The following is a 7185-nucleotide window of genomic DNA, read 5'->3' as shown; positions in this document are numbered from 1 at the left end:
ATCTGACGTATGTCTGAAAAGATCTATAGTGTACTCATATATAAAAAATAAATATTTAAGAAAAAATATCATGCATAAGGCAATCAGCAAAAGACACAAGGATGAAACAGAAATTCATTCTGTAAGAGCTAGGGCAACATCGGCCAAACAAATGCTGACACAATATGTACGACTCATACTGTAAATCAGAATAAGATGGGTTGCAGTCACTTTTAAAATGACCAGCATAGTCATGCAGGAAAGCATTTACCAGATCAGTCAGTGAGAAATGGATGGTTGGATATGTAGGCATGGGCACTGTGAATAAATACATTCGACAGCTGCGAATCAAAGGGCAGAAGGAAGGGAGGTCAGCCGTGGATCATTCGAGTATCAGAAGAGAGATGGCAGAATTCTTTAATCAAAGCCCACTTGCTGGTTTGATACAGTTTGAATGATGGTCTCTGCTCAAACATTCATTCTGACATTCTATCCCCACAGAATAGTAGAAAAAGCTGTAGGCTTTAGGGGTTCCCTAAGACGAATGTGGTCCCCTCATGAGTTGGATTAGCTCACTTGTGGAAGGGCTGATGTTGAAGGGAGCGCTTTCTTTCTTCTCTGCTTTCTACTCTGGGGGGACATGATGATAAGATTCCACACTGTATGATGCAGAGAGGCAGCACTCAGGGTACAAGTACTGGTACCCTGATTTTGGACTCCTCAGTGCCCAGAACAGTAAGTCCTGAATTTCTGTTATTCACAAAATTGTCGATCCAGGCACTGGGTTCTAGCAACACGAGGTATTTTCCATCTCCCAGAGATGCCTATGTATTCTCAAACCTACAACTCACCTCTCTGACTATATTCTTCTTTCTAACTCGGACCTGCCTTTCTCCTTCCTGTGAGGATAATATGACCGCATTAGTTTGTCCCAGGTAAATCAAAACAATCTTGCTATGCCAGAACTAATGAAAGACAACAGCCAAGAATCTTTGCTATGTTGGATAACATGCTCAGCTTTCTGGAGTTAGTATGGATTCCTTAAAGGGCAAGGCATCGTATAGTCATGACATGGATTTCCCAAACATTTGAAATGCAGGTCCTCTACATAAGATTGTATTCTCAACAAGCAGAAGCAATAATTTCCAACTTCAATATTTCCAGGTCAGTATAATGCTATGAGTCCATTTTACCTATTTACATATCTGCATATGAATATTTACCAGACTGTTCTAGAACATACCAAGCAAACAACTGTCTTACTTCTATAATAGTGGAAAGGTAATATGGCGGGACCTTAACATAATTTATAGTAACATAATTTGTGGACACACCTGGCTTTGTTTGACACAGAGTTCTCATTCTGTAGCTCACTCCGCTTTCAACTCCCAATTCTGTCTCAGCCCCCGAGTACTGGGACTGCAGGTGCGCATGGCCACGCCCAGATGGAAATGCCATAAGCGAAGCACTAGTGATCTGCAAATTTCATTTGCTGTGCTATTTATGTCCATTTTTTTCTGTGAATAATTAAGAGTAGACAGTCTGTAGAGACGCACAGCCTCCCCTGGGTGAACTGTGTCACCTTGGGTGACAAGTTACTGGATGAAGAACAGACTATCAATAACAGTTTTATATTTTTTAAAACAATAATTTCCTCTTACTTCAGACTGAAGCAACATGCTGTGCAAAATTATACATCATGTAGCAGCAGCTGAGAAGTCAGCATACATCACTATCAATACTGCCTCTATGAAAGCCAAAAATTACCATATCTAACAATAATTTTTACTTTAACAAGAGAATGGAGGACATAGAAAGAAACCAACTTATTCTTACAAATGGCTGGGTTAACGCACAGTGAACAAATTGATGTGTAAATTGGTTTTGATGAATGCTTGTGTTAAGTGTGGTTATTTATCATGAATCCATTATATAAATTGGTTGCAAAGTTATAACAAATGATCTTTATTAATCTTACCTTCTCTGTGGCTAGGAAATGACTCAAGGCAATTATCTTTCAAGAGTTGATGTTATAAGGAGGGCAGGCAAGCCTTAGAACTAGAGATAATAGAAGCATGCATTTGCTTAGCCTTTTTCGTGGGAAAGGATATTTTTCATAAAGCTTCCTTTATCTTCAATTAAATCTTTCAAGTTACTGGCTTCAGGTGTTTTTGTAGTAACAGGTGTTATAGGTGTAAAAAACCTTGCATATTATGTTTTTTGTTTTGTTTTGTTTTGTTTTGTGGCATGGCATTTGAAACTTAAATGGATGGCATAGATTCTAATCTTGAGGAACTGACAGCCTACCTGGGGTGGCCCAGCGATTCTTGGCTGTAGAGTTAGCATTTTCTTTGTGGCCCAGTGACAGACTGCAGAGCTGTTTTAAGTGTTGTCCTCCTCAGTATGTGACATAAATAACTGGAAGATACTGTCTTTCTGAGAAAGAAAATGAAATGTTTCTTCAAGAATACTACCATGACCTGACTGTCAGCCAAAAATCAAAGATGTAAAGAGTTGTCTGCATTGATAACCTGGAGCCTTAGTTAGGAGGGGATATAAATTTTTGTTATCAGCTTTCAGATTTCTCTCTCTCTCCTTTCTGTGTCTCTGTTTGTCTTGTCTGTCTGTCTGTCTCCTGCTCTCCTGGACACATGCTTAAAAAATACTCTCTTTGCATCCCAAAGAGGAAAGCATCAACAGAAGAGACAAAGAATTCATCTTGTTGTTTCTGACAAACGATCGGCTTAAAGGTACAGGTGTACAGGTCCTTAGAAATCATTATATAAAATAACAAAGTAGCAGTTTATGTTTATGGTCTGAAACAGTCCGAGTTGTGTGCTAAGTGTAGACTTTTGAATATTGAATATTTGTAGAATGCCACTGATTGTGAGATCTGAGCTGGGTACTGAAGGTAGTGAGGGAGAGGAAAGGTCACCATGTTGGAGGGACTAACCAGCAGCCCTATGACCCAGAGTGTTCACATGATACATAGCTTATTAAGGAAGATTTAATTAATTTAACAATGAGGGAGAACATGCCAAACACTTTGTTCCACTCTCAGGTAACAGTGGTTCACAGCTCACCGAACAGCTCTTCTTCCACCTTACTCTATCTCTCGGCATGCCCTCTCTTTTTCCATCCACTTCGTGTGGCTAAGTGCTGACAGGGGCTCCAGACCTCCTGTCTGCTGATGAGTCAGCAGGGCAAGAAAAAGTGGAAGGAAAAAGCATCCATTTTCCTTTTAAAGTCATTTGCTGGAAGTTGCACAACTTTCATGTATATGTGATTGGGAAGATCTAGTCATGAGAGGCCGGGAAATTGAGTCTTGATGCCAGCTGGCTATGTGCCCAGTTAAATACTGTATATGCTAGGACTCCCAGTTTCTGCTCAGAACATAGGATGCTGTAAAGAGCACCATCTTTCCTGTTGTTATAGCAGTCACCACAGCAGCAGCAACCCCAAACACCCTGAATATTGGTGGCTGTTCTTAGACCTAGCAAAAAGCTTCCGAGTACTGCCTTAGATAGGGCTTTATTGCTGTGCGGAGACACCATGACCAAGGCAACTCCTATAAAGGACCACATTTGATTGGGGTTGGCTTACAGGTTCAGAGGTTCAGTCCATTATCCCCACAGCAGGGAGCATGGCAGGATTCAGGCAGACATGGTGCTGAGGCTGAGTGGAGCTCGAGCACTAGGAGACCTTAAAGCCCGCCTACACAGTGACATACTTCCTCTAACAAGGCCACACCTCCTCCAAGATGGCCCCTATGGCCAAGCATTCAAACACTTGCATCTATGGGGGCCAAAGCTATTTAAACCACCACAAGTACTAACTAACCTGAAAGGCAAGGAAAGACATGTACAGTGTCCATAGAAGACAGCACTGATGCACAAACATCTAATTATCTGAAATGGATTGTTATGAGTGAGACATATGAGCTGAATGCTTAAATAAAATGATAAAGGTCCTACTATAGGTTATATGGCAACCTCTGGAGGGAGCATTTCACTAATTCTAGTGTATTTGCTGTTGTTGTTTTGTTTTGTTTTTCTTGTAAAGAATTAAATGATCACAGGAAATATTGACAAGAGCCCCTGGACAGTGTCCTGGTGATGAAAGCCTGGAGTCCAGGGATTTGGGAAAGCCCAGCTCATCTTTTCCTGTCTCTTTATGTAACTCCAAAGCTCTGTTTTGGAGAGAGGGCAACAAGACCTGATGTTATTAGGACATTGATTAAAACTCATTGGTACTGGGGAGAAAAATAACAAGAAAATCAAAACCAGCAACAAAATCTTTGATTCCTGACAAGGACTAAAATATCCTGATGGACTCATTCCTACAGCTGGAACCTAGACATGATCAATGAGAAATGGTTGCCAGGACTCAAGAAATCAATGTTTGCTCAAAACTTAGACTGGCAACAACAAAGCGTACCCCAACACTAAGCATTGGGTAACAACTATGCTGGAGGATATCAAATACAACTAAATGTAAGATTCACATTTCTTACTTTTAAAATTGATTTTGATACATAAATGATTGAGCAAAAATATACATATATATTAAGTACTTATAGGTATGCCAAATAATTTATATAATATGTTTGATAATATTAGAGTAGAAAGTGGTCGGGAGAAATTAGGAATGTGTTATTGTTATGGCTCTATACTATTTGCAGTGGTAATTTATTATTTGATACATATTTCAAATTCTAAGGCAATGACTAAAATATGTAGTAGAGTTATAAGCAATAGGTTTAATGGAATAATAAAAATAGTAACATGAAGGTACAAATAGTTGACAACATATAGAAAATAACTGAAGAAAGGTTTAAATCCAAACATATTGATAATTACAGTGTACATACAGATAGTTCAAAATGCTATTTATAGGGCAGAGGGCAAATTAAATGTAAAGATCAAGTTTCAACTATGTGCCACAGTTGAATAAATCTGAGCTTTAAAAATGAAGATAAACTAAACAAAAGGATAGGACAAAAAGCTATTCCATGTGTCCATGAGAGGGTTACTGTTGCTGCAGTGAAACAGTGTGGCCAAAAACAACCTGAGGGACAAGGATTTATTTCCCTTACGTATGCCAAGTCCCAGTTCAGTGGGGGAAGCCAAGGCAGGAACTCAAATTAGGCCAAATCCTGAAGGCAGGAGCTGATGCAGAGGCCAGGGAGGGCGCTGCTCACTGGCTTGTTCCCATGGCTTGCTCAGCCTGCTTTCTTATAGAACCCAGGGCCACCAGGAATGGTACCAATCATGATGGTCTGGGCCCTCTCCCATCATCACTCATTAACAAAGTATCCTATAGGCCTGCTTACAGCTTGATCTTATAGAAGCAGTTTTCTTTATCTTTCTTTTCTCTCCTTTTCTTTTCTCTTCTCTTCTTTTCTTTTCTTTTCTTTTCTTTTCTTTTCTCTTCTCTTCTTTTCTCTTCTCTTCTCTTTTCTTTCCTCTCATCTTTCTTCCTTCCTTTCCTTTCTTCCTTTCTTTTAAAATTTTTTTGCTCCTTTTATTGAAAATATATATTTTTTCTCACATCAAATATCTTAATTACAGTTTCCCCTCCCTCAACTCCTCCCATTTCCTTCCCACCTCCCCTCCCGTTGGGATCTACCCCCTTTCTGTCTCATTAAAAACCAGACCTCTAAGGGATAATAATATAATATGGCATAATATAATTAATATAAAATATAATAAGATAAAACAAAAACTAACACATCAGAATAGGACAAAACAAAAGAAAAAGAACCTAAGAGAAGGCACAAGAAAGAGAGACTGAGACAAGGAGCCTCCAGAGAGGCCGCTGAGTTCATTTTCTGTTGGCCATGTCTTGCTGGGCACGCAGCCTACCTCTAGGAGCAATTTTGTTTCTTCCCCAGTGAGACTCCCTGGGAGGAAACTAAATTTTCATTTACAAGTGGTTATCAATTGGAGATTTTGTCTAGGTTAGGGACGGGGACATGCGTCCTCTTCTCTTTCCAGTAGAACCAGTCATGTGCAGACTCTTGCGGGCCCTGTGCATGCTGCCTCAGTCTCCATGATTTTGTCTATGTGCTTGTTGATTTAGAGCGTGGTGTTTTCCTGGCGTCCTCCCTCCCCTCTGGCAATTATACTCTTCTCCCAGGAGGCTCCCTGTCCTCCAATGACTCTAGCTATGTCAAGTTGACATAAGTTTAGCCAGAACACATGTTGTTAGCTGAAAGACAGCTAAAGCAGTTATGTCACTATCACCAGAGAAAAACATCATCTAGGAGACGTCAAGCATTTTATAGGATGATAAGGTGACCATTCCTTCAAGTAGAATTGAACATCAAAGTGCTTAAGTAACAAAGCTACAAAATATGTGAGCAAAATATGATAAAAATGAAAGGGATATCATAATTCTATAATATTTGCATATTTTCACATTTAAGTATATGGTAGTAGAAAGAAAAATGGATAAAGATCCAAATGACTTGAAAAATTCTTTCAAATGATTTTACCTCAGTGACAGTTAAAGCCATTAAAGATACCTCAGAGGTGCCAAAATGTGTTGGTGTCACATTAAGTAATGAAATAATACTTTCTCACAGATTTTAATTTGACCAAGCGTGAGTCCATCTCTGAACTCTGGAATGCCCATTCTGTATTTCATTTTCTCTAGCAATGGGCTTTGATCTCTATTTTTTGGATGATACAAAAAGCACAGCATGGGAAAGGAATGTAGCCTTCTTTACAGAAATTGTTAATAGCTTTTTCACAAAGGGAGAAATTTTACTGACCCCACAGCACTTAGAAAAACACCTGCAAACAGATATCACAAAGCTATACCCATGTTGCTCCTTACATTCATCATGGGTATTTGTTTTGAAATTGCATTCAACCTGTTAGGTTTTACAGCAAACAGTTACTACAGCATACACACATGCATGCATTTCCCTGGGTCAGGGGCCATAGTTTACAACTTAAGATTAAAGCTATGCAATTAGCTTGGGTTGTAAAATCTGATTACATGAGAAATTTAAAGCATTAGATTGTGTGTGTGTTTAAGGCAAGCTAAATGTAAACTAATACAGAGTAGAATAACAGATTAATTATATAGTCCTAAAAGATCTGGGAATGTAATTAGAATATATGATGTGAGAAAAAAATCTATTTTCAATAAAAAGAAAGGAAGGTAAGTGAGGAAGAGAAGAGGAGAGAAGGGGGAAGG

This window comes from Mastomys coucha, unplaced genomic scaffold, assembly GCF_008632895.1.
Source record: "Mastomys coucha isolate ucsf_1 unplaced genomic scaffold, UCSF_Mcou_1 pScaffold14, whole genome shotgun sequence".
NCBI classification, from domain to species: Eukaryota; Metazoa; Chordata; class Mammalia; order Rodentia; family Muridae; genus Mastomys; species Mastomys coucha.
The sequence above is the reverse complement of the archived record's forward strand: the minus strand, read 5'-3'. Positions refer to the sequence as shown.